The sequence below is a fragment of the Saccopteryx bilineata genome, chromosome 1 (assembly GCF_036850765.1).
Source record: "Saccopteryx bilineata isolate mSacBil1 chromosome 1, mSacBil1_pri_phased_curated, whole genome shotgun sequence".
Lineage (NCBI taxonomy): Eukaryota > Metazoa > Chordata > Mammalia > Chiroptera > Emballonuridae > Saccopteryx > Saccopteryx bilineata.
This window is the reverse complement of record NC_089490.1, coordinates 335,494,692-335,510,749: the sequence shown is the minus strand read 5'-3', so window position 1 is coordinate 335,510,749 and position 16,058 is coordinate 335,494,692. Positions and strand designations below refer to the sequence as shown.

General features: G+C 39.4%; 1 protein-coding gene and 1 non-coding gene across 4 annotated transcripts in view; one reads left to right on the top strand and one right to left on the bottom strand.

Moving 5' to 3' along the window:
- DLG2 (discs large MAGUK scaffold protein 2) overlaps positions 1-16,058 on the bottom strand; it is a 2,196,962-nt gene that overhangs the window by 1,408,348 nt on the left and 772,556 nt on the right. The window lies entirely within an intron of this gene.
- Positions 6,202-6,277, top strand: TRNAS-GCU (transfer RNA serine (anticodon GCU)). Its single transcript has one exon. It is a non-coding gene; the product is annotated as a tRNA-Ser (tRNA).

The window sequence follows — 16,058 nt, the reverse complement described above, 5'->3', positions numbered from 1 at the left end:
ATATTTCAGAGTTTTTAAATAAAGCAGTTTAAATAAAAAAAATTACCAGTTCTAGAGAAAATGCCTCTCTAGAAAGAAACACTAAGTTCCATATTAACATGGTGCTAGAACTGCCATAGGTTTAGCAGAGCAATACTTACTATTTAATTATACAAACTATTCACCTGACAAAAGGAATGAAGAAGTAAGATTTATTCTGTACCTGCTATGTAGCAGGTTCTTTACACAATTTCCTCATTAATCCTCATAAGAATTCAGTAAAGAAGGTATGGCTAGTTCAGTTTTACAAATGAAGGATTAGAGACCCAGAGTGGCCATTTACTTGCCTTATATCACCACATAATCGTATGAGCAAAGTTCTGAAAATACATCTCCTAAAAGCCTGTGGTTTTAAAGGACTTCCAATAACCTTAGTTGTTTCTTCACTGAACCACACAGTCTCTCTAGGGGCTACAAAGAGACACAATGGCTATTCGAAAGGCAACTGGGGCACAGTACATAGCAGGGCCTTTTATACATTATAAATGTACAAAGGGAGTTCCTTTAACAACAACACTACTCGGTGGAGAATTGGTAGACTGCCCCATTGTCCCTAAGCGACAATTAAAAGTTGTGAAAAAAGCAGTGGGACAAGATCTTATTTGTGTAGCTCAAACCTGTTCCAATACCTACAAAATCTCTCAAATCAGACATTTAAAAATTGAACACAAATCATTAATTCTAATTTAGCTGTCTTGTTATTTATTAAAGAAATATTTATTTAGTGTCCACCATGCATGAAGCACTGTGCTAGGTCTTAGGGACCACAGACAGTCCAGCAGGATAAGACTTTTCCGCCACCTGACATTAGCAATAACCCTTAGGTTTATAATGAGCAAACAAGTCCACTGAAAATCTCTAGTCTCCTTTCTTCAAAAAGCAAATCACTCCTCACTTAAGCTAAATTTTTGTTCAAAAATTGAATCATCTGTACTCCAGAGAAACTCCAATGTGAGCCATCTTAAAGTCTGTTCACCTGTGGATTTTTAGCACACAGAAAAGTAAAGCAAGCTAGTTGAATACTAACAGAGAATTTGATCTGAGCAGGAGTTAGATGATCTCTTTCATTATAAGACACCTTAGAGAAGCAGTGGGAGAACAAGTGAAAGACAGTATGTCAGTTCCGGAGGCCTGCAGTGGGCACAGACAGCCCCAGGGGCGGGGAAATCCCATTGACCTAGTTTGCCACAGACTCATAGTACTGGGGATTAGCCCAGCCATTGTTTATGTGTTGATAGGATGAGGTGAGTTGAGTTCCAGCCTAGTTCCCACACAGTATCACGAACAGAAATTTCTTCAACAACCACCCACAGAGATGAAATCAAACCCAAACTTCTTAATCTAACTTTTGGCATGAAATCTCTGCATCTCGTCCAATTTCTTGTTATTCCTCAATATAAACCCTGTGTTTTAAGTAGTTACTTTCTAGCTCTGGAACCATGAGTAAGTTTTTTCTTTTCCTTTTTATTAACCTCTCTGAGCCTCAGTTTCTCATCGGTAAAGATTGGAATTATATTAACACTTACCTCTAGAGTTCTCGAATGTTTAAATAAGTTAACACAAGTAGAGTCTGGTGAAGTTGCAACTGATGCTGCCACCACTACGAATATTTCACTGTTGGTAGCAGTTAGACTCACAGCTAATTCAGCCTCGTGTTTACTGAGGGCAAACATGTCCACTGAAAACCCCAGTCTTTTTTCACATAGCAAACCATCTTCGGTGAGGCTAAATCTGTGTTCAGAGATGGAATCATTTGTACTCAGGAGCAGTTCCAATGTGAGCCATCTTGAGATTTGGTCACGTGGCCCCTAAACATGATATAAGCAGTCCAGCATCCATGTCTGATTCCCGCCTAAGCTGCTTTCCCATTCCCCCGGTTGAGGCAGGTCCAAAGCATGTATTTAAAGGCTAGTATAAATCCTGCCTGCCCATGAATCCTGGGCTGCTCTCTGCAACCCACGGTGATGATCCCTTTATTGTGAAATACTGCTCAGTTTGATACTTATCACATATTCCTTTCTATTGTATTTTTGTACAAAAGATTTCTCTCATTGAGAAGATTCAGCCCTGTAAGGGTGGCAGCTGTCTACTTTATTTTTAAATCTCTTCAACCATCTACCTAGAACATTTGCTTGGGATTCCATGGTGGTGTCAGTTAATGGACTCAGACAGCTAGCTAAGCTTTTAAAAAACAACCTAAGAGGCTTTGCCCATCCAATTACGTTTCTTCCCCATGTTCAGTGCTACTGATGTAAACAGAAAATTTTGGTCATGAAATATAAGTCTGTCACTTGGAAATGACATCTGTCATTAAACAAGGTTTGGTGCCTGTCCTTCATAAATGTGACTTCTATTTTCCATCATGGACAAGAGTTAGGTATCTATTCCATACTTGCTTTCTTGATCTTAGACTCAGTCTTCCTCTGCCTTCCAAAAATATTTGTTGAGTGCCTCCTACATGCCAGATACCTTGTCAGATGTACAAAATACAGTGGTAAACATGACAGCATGGGTCCACAAACTTACAATGTATCTGAGACTAAAAACTAGTAGCAATCATGACACTCTGAACAACCACAGAGAGCGACTAATAATAAAATTTTCTTTCAAGAAACTCACACGCTCTGCCTTGTTCTTCGCATACTAAATTGGAAACAGCAATCCACTCTCAACCTTGGAAATTTACTTCCCAGAGACCACAGAAATGTGCCCATTCTGCTTCATAAAATGATTTACATGAAAATGGATATTGACTACAGTTGACTACAGCTCCTCACTGTCCATTACAGTGGTGTTATTTTAATATAAAAAATGGTTTAATGGACACAATCATTTTAAGAAACCAAATACTTAATTCCTTACTTACATAACAGACAGGCTTGAGATAATGTAGCAGTAGAGTTAGTAAAGTATCTGCAGAGGTAAAATATCTGCAGGGATATCATTTTCCCCTCATCTCTCAATGCATCGTGGTATTTAAAACTCATCTATATTTCCAGAAGCAAACAATTTCCTTGTTTGTATCATCAAAATAAGAAACATCTCCTCACATAATTAAAACATGCAGCTCTTCCAGGAAGCCACTCCATGCTAGCTAAGGAAGGCACAGCCCATAATTAAGAAGAATCAGGCATGACTTAGGGCCGGGAGTTATACTTGGGTAAAATCCTCAATTACTGTAGCTTCATTAATGCATTCTTAGTGTATTATTGCTGAGTGACTGCTCTGAATAAATTGTGCTCTGATGCATGCTCTCAGAGAAATGACAAAATTCTGAATGAATAAGCAATCAGCACATTAGAGAGGTTCTTCAGGCCATAGTTACTCAGAACTACCTGTGCTTATCACAACAGGAAGAAGAAAAACATGGACATTTCAGTCACAGAATCTCAAGTTGGAACAGAACCTATTGGTCATCTGGTTACCCCTTCCAAGATCCTCCCCTATCAATGCACAAATTCTCTCTACAGTAATCTCCATGAAATGGTCACAGATAATTTCACAAACAGCTCCATGAACCTTACTTGCCATATCTTGACATGTTCCTTTTCACTAATCATTATCAAATTTGTTACATGTGCTTAGCTAAAAAAAAATCTGTCTTTCCATAGGTCCTTATTCTCCTCTCTATGGTCACATAAGTCATTCTAATCCTTCTGCCAAATAGTAGTCTCCTCAATATTTAAAGGGCTGTCACATATTCCATCCTATGCAAAATGTATTTTAACGTTGAGGAGAATGAGGGATGCAAAAGGTCATGGCATTTCTATATCAGGAAAGCCATTAGGGCACCATGGCAGCTGGATTATGTTAGAACGGAAGAGACAGAGACATGAGGGGACCATGTGGGGTTCCTTTCAACCACCAGCTTCACCAACTTCCTTCTCAATCATATAAAACAAACTTCTTCAATTCTTAGCAGATAGCCCATCTACCAGGCTGTTGAAGCTATAAACTACCTCTCTTACCTTTCACATATAAGTAATCACTTATGTCCTAAATATACATTAAATACAGCCACTTATTTTAATTTTAGTGCTATTATTTGAGTTTAAGCTGTTATCCTCCTTTATCTAAACCTATCCTTTCTTGTGACTAGTCACTCCACCTGCCAGCCTCTACTCTAAACTGCCAATCAGATCACATTACACCCCTGCTTCAAACCCCTCGAAGGCGCTCAGCTTCTCTCTGAGTGGAGAATGAGGTTCCTCACACACCTTCAAGGCTCTGCATCTTCCAGCCCCTGTCTCCTCTCAGCTTTCTTCTTCTCCATGTCCACAGTTGTCTTCCTACTGTTCTTCACAGATAAGTAAAAGGAAGCAAAAATTAATCCCAGAAGGAGACCGAAAAGAACAGTCATGGGGAAATGGGGGAAACAATAATACGTGTTGTCACAGTTAAGAGAGACTTTCTATAGAAAGGAGTGTCAAGAAATTCAAATGCTATAAGAAGGTCAAAGAAAGATGAGATTCAGCATCTAGGAAGTCACTAATAAGTTGTTTTTTTTTAAAAAAAAAAAAAAGTTTCTAGGAAGAAATGTTAGAGGCACAACCAGGTTGCGTGAGATGAGGTATAAATTCGAGGTGAAAGCAGAAGGTAGGTAGAGCCTGGCCTGTGTGGATAGAGCATTGACCTGAGAAGCTGAGGTCATGCTGGTTTGAAACCCTGAGCTTGCCCAGTCAAAGCACATGCAACAAGCAAGCAATGAACTACTAAAGTGAAACAGCTACACTTCTCATTCCCCCCACTTCCTCTCTCTGTAAAATCACTAAATAAAATCTTTAAAAAAGAGAGAGAGAAAAAAAGAAGGTAGGTAGAAATTAGAAAGAGAAGCAAAATCAAAACAAAAAAAAATTATTTTCTTTTTTAAATAGGAAGATCCTGTTAGAAAAAGAGAGGTTAAAGAAACATGAAAGGAGTTGACTGACTTAACCATGACCCCCAATAGGTAAGAAGGTGAGATCAAGGCAACCAAAGACTATACAAAATAGCTAGCACAGGATTAGTTACATACTGAGTCCTTAAGGAGCAAATGAAGTAGTATAATGAGAAGTAGTATTGATATTTTTCTTATGAGAAAAAAAAAACTAGTAAGTTTTAAAGATAGAGGAGGAGTTTATGAAGAAGAGAAGAAATTCTTATTGAATATTTTAATATATGGTATGCTATAGATTTAAGGAAGTTTCCTATGAAATGTAAACAAAAGTTTAAACTCTTAATAAGGGTACTTTTCACATTAAATCAGAATGCATCTATTCTAGTCGTCAGACTTCATCCAGCCTCCATTATAAAAAGTACTCCTGTTCTCTCTGCCTCTTCATCTGCCCCAGAATAATCATTTTTAGCATCTCAACTTGAATTAATCCTACTCCAAGTTGGAGATTGTTCTTTCACATTTCATTTCGTCTCTTTTTAAATTTATTTAAATTTTTTATTGATTGATTTGAGAGGAGAGAAATATCAATTTGTTTTTAAACTTATTTATGCATTCATTGATTCATTCTTGTATGTGCCCTGACCAGTGGTCAATCCCATAACCTTGGCATAACGGGATGATGCTCTTCCCAATTGAGCTACCCAGCCAGGGCACATTTTGTGTTGTCTTTAAGGATGAACCAAACTTTTGACCCACTGTATGAGCCTATAGCTCACTGATATCTGTTATTTCAAAGCTAAAGTTTGAAGCAGTAAAATATGCTGTTATTTATGCAATATTTAAAGCCACTAAATAAAATAAATTTAAACTATATATACAAGGTGGGGTAAAGTAGGTTCATAGTTGTGAGTATGGGAAACAGAGTTTATTCCTGTATTATTATTTATTGATTATTTACTATTGTCTATATGAACAATGGTAGACCCACTTTTACCCTATCCTGTATATATCACTAAGGGCCAAGTTTAGAAATAGCAGTGAGGTTATGGTTGCCCAGAAAAAAAATGATGGCTACTATTTGCAAATAGCGCAAGTAAGCTTCTGATAGGAGAACCTATGTCCTTAAGTTAATTAGGGCAGTGGTCCCCAACCCCTGGGCCGCGGACCGGTACCAGTCCATGGGCCATTTGGTACCAGTCTACAGAGGAAGAATAAATAACTTACATTATTTCCATTTTATTTATATTTAAGTCTGAACGATATTTTATTTTTAAAAAATGACCTTGGCCCTGGACGGTTGGCTCAGTAGTAGAGCGTCGGCCTGCTGTGCAGGAGTCCTGGGTTTGATTCCCGGCCAGGGCACACAGGAGAAGCGCCCATCTGCTTCTCCACCCCTCCCCCCTCCTTCCTCTCTGTCTCTCTCTTCCCCTCCTGCAGCCGAGGCTCCATTGGAGCAAAGATGGCCCGGGTGCTGAGGATGGCTCTGTGGCCTCTGCCTCGAGTGCTAGAGTGGCTCTGGTCGCAAAAGAGCGACGCCCCAGAGGGACAGAGAGCATCGCCCCCTGGTGGGCGTGCCGGATGGATCCCTGTTGGGCGCATGCGGGAGTCTGTCTGACTGCCTCCCTGTTTCCAGCTTGGGGGGGGGGGGGGGAATTACCAGATTCCCTCTGTTACATCCATCTAAGACTCACTCTTTCTTTTTTTTTTTTTCCATAAACAAAAATGTTTATTTTTATTTGAACCTGCTTTATGCCAGACAGAGACAAGAAGAGGACAGACAGGGGCACAGGATTCCAGACAGGATGAAATGTGTGCCCTTAGGGGACACAGAGGGACAGGAGGACACAGTGGACTGTGACCGATGCCCTGCAGCTAGAGGAGCGTCTTGGCCTGATGCAGAAGGAAGAAGTTGGGCTTAGCGAAACCAGAAGGTACAGGCTTGCCGGTGAGTGTGGGCCTCTGGGGGCAGGGACCCGCCGTGTGCGGCCATCAGAAACGGCCCTGGTGTTGCTTCCTGTGCGCAGTGGGCGCTGGGTGCCAGGAGGGCTGACAGGCACCCACAGAAAGCGCCCAAGTGGGGGCAGGGCCCGAGGAGAGCCTGGGACGGACGTGTAAACGACACCACAGCACAAGCAGTAGTGTCTCCGCTCGGAACCAAGCCCACTCTGGCCGGGGCGGGGGCTCCTCAGAGGAGAGCCGTCCCAGCTGCTGCAAATTCACTTCACCTGAAAGAGGCACAAGGCCAGCTAAGACTCACTCTTGACGCTTGTTTTGGTCAAGTGATACATTTATCCGTCCGTGAAAATATTTTCTGACATTAAACCAGTCCGTGGCCCAAAAAAGGTTGAGGACCAGTGGATTAGGGGACTGAAAATGTGATTGACTGTAAATTCCTTTAAAACAGCTACTCTGAGAATTTTTGTCAAAGACTTGATTAACATATTGTGAACCATATTAGAATCTTATTTTCTTGAAAAAGATGAATTAAGAAAGCTCCAAATGGTCTCAAGATACATTATTTCTACTCAACAGTAATTTCCCTTAAAGCAATAAATGTCTCTTCTTTTTAGAATTCCAAACTTCTAGCACATGGCAGAATATTTTGTGAATTAACAAATGAATGAAAAAGATCTTAAAATAATTAATCATTTTTTGTCTTTTATAAAAATATGTTCTATATACTTTAAAACTAACATGGTGTGAAGTGGTAGAAAGAGTGGAGTAGGAGAATAACCTAGGTCTGAAACACATCTCAGACACTATTTAACTATATCATATCTGTGAAATGGGTTGACATAACATATGTACTTTATTGAATTATTGAAGGGATGAAGGTATCACGTATAAAGCACTTAGCATAGTCCTTATAACATAGTAGTATGCAATAAATTTGTTCCTTTCTACTTCTTATCATGAAAAAAATAAAATAAAATATAATTCCTGCTTTCTAAAAAGCCCAATATAATAAAGAAATATACATGTATAAATGTACAACTGACATTAAAAACCATCAAAATATATTAAAATTAATGCATTAAGGTACGAGTGTTGCTGGAAGATTAAAAGAAAAGAATGCCAGGTTACAATTTAATTGTGGAAGTAACAAAAGGTAGACACAACAGAATACAGAGAAGTAATATAAAGCAACTATTTTCTTTCTTTTTCTTCTCTCTTTCCCCCTACAAGGTTCTTCTATAGAATGTGACACTTATAGAAAAACATCTCTAATCTCTTCATTCTTCTTAGCACTCATTTAACATCAATTGCTAATCACAACAGTCATGAATCAGCAATCAGCACAGTTCATAAGACATAGAGGGAAGGTAAAAAAAAAATCAACTGGCTTGCTTTATTCTTGAGAAAAATGCAAATTGCTATTCATGATTTAAGATTTAGTCAAAAGTCATCTCCTCCATGCAGCCTCCCTAACTCCACAGACAGAGGCATCAGTGTGCTTCTTTGCATTGCTGTCCTTCACATCACTGTCACAACAATTACATATGTAATCTCAATACTTTGGCAACTCTTTGGTGGCAGAGACTGGTTTAATTGATCTTTTCGTCCTCAGGGTGTAACACAATGCTTCACATACAACCGAAAATCAATAAACATTGGTTTAGTGAGCAAATGAAAGAATTTCAACCTTCTTTATAATCCTTTTATATTTATTGCCTTGCTTCTAAAGTTAGCATTAAACAATATGACTTCTTGCTTTCTTAAGTGTTTCACATGTGTTAATCATACCCCTACAATAATATTGTAAGCTGTGTGACCTGCAACCTATATTTCATTGTTTCTGTCACCGCCCTAACTCTAGCTGAGTGGGGCCCAGCACAATAGGAGAGAAAGCTCAATAAGTAATTACTGATTAATTTACCTTTAGAATATAGTTTTCTGATTGCTGAAGCAAGGACTTCATTTGTAGGTAGAATATATTTTATGCATATAAACTATGATTTTCTAATGTTTAAAAATTTTTTAATCCATTTTAATGGTAATTTCATTCACACATTCCCCTCCACTCCTTGTCAGAGAGCTATTTCATGTGTGTACTGTACTTCCAGGTTGACTGGTAAAGAAATTCATCTGATGAGTCACTTAATGGTGTCTGCAAAAGAATCCTAAAGGATACCTATGTTAGTAGTAGCAACGAACCAAACTATGCCTGCTTTGCATTTGCCAGCTATGGGGAGCTTGGCACAATAACTAATATCCTAGAATATTATATTTCAGTATCTAATCCAAAGCACTTAACATGAAATATAAAAGTCAGGTAAGAAAAATATGAAAACATTAACGAAAAGAGAATTTCCCTGAAAGCCAAATGGGGATTGGCTTAGCCAAAAAAGGGAAGAGCATGGGGAAATACAAGTCATAAGAATAGAAAAGGCATAAGCTTCAAGTAAGAAAGAACACTTAATCGCTTATCCATCCGGTAGCTATACTGATATTTACTGAATACCTGCTACGTGCCATGTACTATGTGCTAGGGACAAACATGAAAAATAAATACAGCCCCTGCCTTTTTGAAGCTTACAGTTAATAAGTAGGAGACAAAGAAGTAAGCAAATTACCTCAATTCTGTATGAGAAATTCCATATCATATTTGATAGGGTTATTGGCTGTTGCAGAAACACAGGAGTGACCTTCTTGTGTTTGAGGTGAGGGTCAGAGAATTCTTTGCGGGGCTGGTAACCTAAGCTGAGAGATAACAGATTGATACACTGGTAAAGAGGGTGATGGAGGAGAAAGGGGATTAGCAAGTGCAGAAGAATCCTGGAAATGAGACAGAGTGTGAGACATTTGTTCACGAGCCCAGGAAAAGTTCAGTATGGCTTGATTGACATCCCAGCTCTTCTACCGACTTGCACTGCTAGTATCACTAACCCTTTCTGAGTCCCGATTTCCTATCATTTGAACACTTTCTTATTCATACTTTGGGGACCCAGAGGGAGCTTAACAAACAGTTTCTTCCTTTCCTTCCATGAGAAAAAAGGCAACACCTCTTCCCCATCCTGGTTTCTCACCCTTCCATTCCTTACAGTGCTCCTTGGCCAAGCCACACTGGCTCAGGATTCACCTGACCAATTAAATCGCTGTAGCATTTAATGTAGATCCTTTTATCTCAGTTTAAAGCTGACCTTTAGTTTTTCAGGCCTGGCTGTTTATGGGGATGCAGAAGTTCACAATTACATTTTTAAAAGCCTTCGGTCTAATGGCTTGTCCAATTTTATTCTTCTAATGCTTCTGACCCAGGGCCAGGTCTTGTCTTTTAGACCTTTCCTAAGTCTGCCTTCTCCACCAGAAATTCTCTATTTGGGGAAGGCTGACCATTTTCCTCAATTAAGCTCTGTATCTTCTTTTCTCCCTTCGTGTGTCTCCTTGGTTAAGTGAGTATCTTAGGTGAGCTTTTCTTTACCTTTTAACATACACTAGTTTGTCCTAGAAAAAAGAGACCGCCTAAATTGGCATTATTATGTGAATATTGACTTTATTATTTCTCTCATTCTCTAATCCCTGTGGTCTTTTATCCACTCGTCATTCACTCATTAAACTAGCATGTATGTTTCACACTTGCAAAGAGCAAGGCACGGTGCTAGCACCACCTGGGCTTTGAGAGAAGAAACAGAGTGAAGAACTTCAAGGAACTTGGAGTCAAATGAAAGAGGTATAACAGGAACATATAAAGTTCATAAAATAAAGGAAATAAAGAATGTGATAAAAGAAACATAGTAAAAATGTTATGAAATCCAAAGAAAAGAGCATGGGGCTTGCAGTATACCGAGGATCTAGGTTTAAAGACAGGCTGGGCTGTTTACTTCAGCCTTGAACCAGATGCTTAAGTTCTCTGAGCTACTACATATTTAAAATGGAAACAGTTCTAAGTCCTTATTGGCTTTGTTTTTTATAGAAAAATAATTGGCAAGGCTTCATTAAAATAAAGCACATAAAATGTCTATAAATGGTAAAGTTTCAGGTAATTTTAAGAGAATTGACCTCTACCTGGGAAGTGGTATTTTCTTCAAGACATTGGAAAGAAATATATTGATTGGACAGGCTGTTCACTTCTCCACACCGGGTTGAAGACTGATTAACATAGGCAGAAATGTTCCAGAGGTTGTTGCTCAATTCTCCCAGCATGCGTTTGCTTGATGTTCACAGTATTTTTAAAAGAGAATTTGAAAGCCTTTAAAAGAAAAGTATGCTTTCTAGTTCACCTGAGCCCCCACTTTTTTCTCCTGACCAGGCAAGAAGTTACTCTACCACTGCCAGATAAACTTGCAGAGAAGCTTTGAGTCTACTGAACATACCCGCCTAGAGTGGAGTGAACCCTGTCCTAGAACTCTGACGGCACTCAGAAGCTCTGCACACACTGCCATGCATTAGCCCGGACTTGTTTCCTTGTCCTGTCTATAAATGTTCTACCCTGGTCACACACAGTTTTTTTTTTACTGTCTTCTCTGCCAAGTCTGCATCAATTACGTCTTTCTCTTTTCTTTACTATCTCCTTCCCTCTAGCCTCCCAGTCACTACTGCCATCATACTTGCTCCCACTACATTCTCTATAAATATACTTTTGAAGTTCAACAGCTTTAAGTGAGGAACTGTGGGTTTTTAGAGCAATGCTTAATCCATTTAAAGTCTACAAACATATGTCTAATATTTGGGGCTAGATTCAGGCCATGAACAAGTAATTACAGAGCAGTGTGGCAGGTGTGGTAATAGTCAATTGATTGCTTTGGAGATGAAAAAGAGAGCCATTCACCCTGCCTGAGAAGGTTAGAGAAAGCTTGCAAAGGAGGGGGCAGTGTTTGAGGGGGCCTATGAACAGTGAGAAGAATTTCAAAATCAATAAAGGGCAGTGATTTTTGAATAAAGGAGACAGCTTAAAGCAAAGCTATGAAGATATGAAAATTTGTGATATTGAAGAGTTAATTATTTATACACAGAAATAATTCTGCCAGGACAGGTTAATAAACCATATTAGGACTACTCTAAGGAATACCTCCTTAAACATCTTGACAGAGGCTATGGATACCCTGCTTAGGGCTATATCCGTGAGAAATGCATAAGAGGCTCTTCTCTACTATGCCAGTGAAGCAGCTGCATATTATATAAAACTTCATAGCCCAACAGTGGTGATGGTCAGAGTGTGACCACCTCTGACTCCTGCTGTGTCCATGGCACAAACTGCTAATCAATAAAGGCACGTATCCCTACTAAATCTGGATCAGCCTCAGAATCCTTCCCCATAGCAATTTCTATAAGACCCACTATCAAGCTGTCAGAGTTGCACTTGAAACCTGTTTTCATCTCTGTTCTAGGGTATGTATTGAAATGGAGGGTGACCCGAAATGATTCATTTATAGCCCAGAATCCTTTCACTATACCCCATGTTGGACATGTTAATACCCATGAACGCATTTCTGCCATAGCTATCTTAGTCTGTGTGTGTCGGTAACTCAGATTGGCTCTCTCAAGGGAGAAAGTATGGAGACCAAATCCCTAAAATAACATGGCACATTTCAATCATCCAAAATTCCAAATGTAGCCAAAAAACCAAATACCTGACTGGTTTTTCAAAAGTGATAAACAGTTACCAATTTTAAATTCATAAGAAATGTTAGCCCTTATTACTTATAAAAAGCATCCTAGAAACACAATTACAGATAGTTTGAGCAGGCTGCACAGAACAAAGCCCTCAAATCGATTTGCAAAGCTCCTATAACATATATGTAAATTAGCCATCAAAGCGGAAAATGCTTAGAAAAAAATCCACTTTCCCACACTGATTAAATTATTTTCTTTATAAGTATAAGTATAAACAGTTTAGAGAGGAAAAGCCCAGGACCGATTGCTCAGACTCTTCAGGGTGAAGGAAACACATTTTTTTTTTCTAAATCCTCAGCTTCACAAGCTATACTTTGCCAACCCCCTGCGGAGCAACCTTAGAAGCTGTCATGAGCCACAGCGGCTGCCTGCCCACTGTCTCAGCAGCAAAAATATGCTAGGCAGTGATTATCAACAGGGAGGAGGATCAAAAGGTTGAGGAAATGATTAAGTAAGATCCCATTTTTTTCTTAACAATCAGTTTTCTGTTAAGGTCATGAATGATGAAAGTCTGGGGAATCTCAAATTTCAATCAATTACATGTGAAACATCTATTCTGTGCTCCCTCTGTGGGAACTCTTATTGCTCTAGTCTTCTGGGCACACTGACAACAAGGAGCACAGTCAAAGTCAAGATGATTTGCTGCAGGACCTGACCCTCACCAAGTATTTGTCTGCCCTTCCAAACCATAAAATAAAAATAAATAAATAAATAAAAAGCTCACAAGCCCATGGAAAGAGAAAGGCAAGACCAAAAAGATTCGGTTTGTCATACAAAAAAGACTGCAAGAAAGACTTCACTTGGAAGTTACAAATGGTATGAGCGAGGTTACAGAGAAGGAAGGTGACTGACTTTCATTAGAGAATGGGAGCCCATGGAGGTATGAGATGCAGAACTGAAATCACTGAAATTCTGCAGATGCTGGTTGGAACCCCGTCCCGCCACTGACAAGCTCTATGAGCCTGGAAGCCTCACTCAACGTCACTGAACCACTCTGTTCTCATCTGGGCGAGTGCAATCTGTTCCTTGCTCTGTTCATTTACAGAGTATTGATGAAAAAATAAGCAGGAAGATGGATTACAACTTTAGATAAAATTCATCCTATATGGTCTCACTAAATCTTCACTACAATCCTAGAAAGCAGTCACTGCACCTTTTTTTTTTTTTTTAAGTGAAGAAACTGGGATCTTAGAAAGGTTAAGTGACATGTCCAGTGTGATACAGCTGGTAAGCGGCAGAAACAAAGTTCAAGTATTGGCTCAAAAGTTAGTGTCCTTTCCACCGCACTATACCTGCCTCTTTAAAGCTCCTGAAGGCAGGGGCTGTGGTTGAGCTCTCCTGGCATTCCTAGTACAGTACCTAACACATTTATTACATAGTAGGTACTCAGTAGGGGCTGGATGATTAAAATGAATTTTTTAACTATATATATTGGTTGGGCTCAACCTAGGTAAATAAACATTGATTGAGTACACCCCATTTGTTAGACACATTGTTTCTAGTTGGGAGCTAGGGAATCAAAGATGAGTAATGTGCATTACTTGTTTTTCACCCAGTCACAGTGTAGTGACAGATGCACAGACACAAAATCCCACCAAAATCCCTCTTACTTCTATCTTCTGCGGTTTCAGAGAATTCATGGATAGCACTGTAAACACATGCTGAAAGCGTCAGAAGTGACTTCTCTAATAGTTTTTGGGGCTTAATCAGATGTGAGAGTAGGGTCCTCAGCCTGCAGCAGAGTGTGAGCCATGGGTAATGTGTTGGGAGGGCTGTTTTCATGGATTGCTTTAGGACTGTTGCTTAATATTTGAGCCCCAAAGTTCAAGTTTATAAGCGATGTGGAACCCAGTATTTGCCATGCTTTTAAAGCCAGATTTTCTGTCTCTGGTTTGCTTTTGCTCATATTTTTCTGAAGTGAGAAGCAGGGAAGCAGAGAACCAGACTCCTGCATGTGCCCAGGCTGTGATATACCCAGCAAGCCCACTAGGGGGCGATGCTCTGCCTATCTGGGGCATTGCTCCACTGCAACCAGAGCCATTCTAGCACCTGCGGCAGAGGCCATGGAGTCATCCTCAGCACCCAGGCCAACCCTGCTCCAATGGAGCCTTGGCTGCGGGAGGGGAAGAGAGAGAGAGAAAGAAATGAGAAAGGAAGGGTGGAGAAGCAGATGGTTGCTTCTCCTGTGTGCCCTGACTGGGAATCAAACCCAGGACATCCACATGCCAGGCCAATGCTCTACAACTGAGCCAACCAGCCAGGGCCTACTTTTGGTTTATATAGTTAAACATTGCTAAAATAAAAAAAGGCTTTGACCTTGAGAACAATATACAGAGTGAAATAAGTAAATCAGAAAAATCTAAGAATGTATGATTTCACACATAGGTGGGAACTATAACTGAGACTCATGGACATAGATAAAAATGAAGTGGTTACCAAGGGTAAGGGAATGTGGAAGAGGGGTAGAGGGAAGAGGTGGGGAAGGGTGTAAAGAGGGACAAATGTAAGGTGACTGAAAATGATTTGACTTTCAGTGATGGGTATACAACCAACTCAACAGTTCAAATGCTATAGAAATGTTTAACTGAAACCTATGCACTCTTATTAATCAATGTTACCCTGTTAAATTTAACTTTCTAAATAAAATTAAAAATATTTATAGAGTAGTATTCAGAGAAACACAGATACCATATGATTTCACTTATATGTGGAATCCAATGAACAAAATGAACTAATAAACAAGACATAAATAGACCCATAGATACAGAAAACAGACTGACACCTGTCAAAGGGAAGGGAGATGGGGGACTAGGTGAAAAAGGTAAAGGAATTAAGCAAAAAAACCCACAAAAAACAAAAAACCACACACACACAAAAGCAGCTCATAGACACAGACAACAGTATGGTGATCACCAGAGAGAAGGTGGGGTGGGTGAGGTAGAGGAGAGTAAAGGGGGATAAATGGGGATTAATGGGGATAAATGGTGATGGAAGGAGACTTGACTTGGGGTGGTGAACACATAATAAAATATGCAGTTGATGTATTATAGAATTGTACATCTGAAACCTATATATTTGTATTAAAAAAGGTCACCCCCACAAATTCAATTCAAACAAAACAAAATAAATTGATAGAAGGCTCAAAACACAAGGAATTAGAGAAATCTGTCAAGCACAAAGTAGTAATGATATTACTACTTAATAGAAAGGAAGGTCAGCATCCTTGGGACTAATGTGGGCAGAAAGGAGTCTAGAAAATCTTTAGAAGGCAGATGTATCAAGAGCAAGGATGTAAAGACAGAAAAAGTTGTGAGTGCCTTGTCCAATAATAATTATGGAAGAGTGACACATCACTGTCATGGTTACTGAAGATTGGCTAGGCCTACAGAGCAGTGAAGTTTTATTAGACCTCTACCTGATTAAGATAGACTATTCAATAAGGCTATTAAATTTCATCTTTTTCAGATTTTAGACTCACCAAGCAGTTTGTAGGGAAAGACAAATATTTTTTTATGATTTACTATGATCAAGT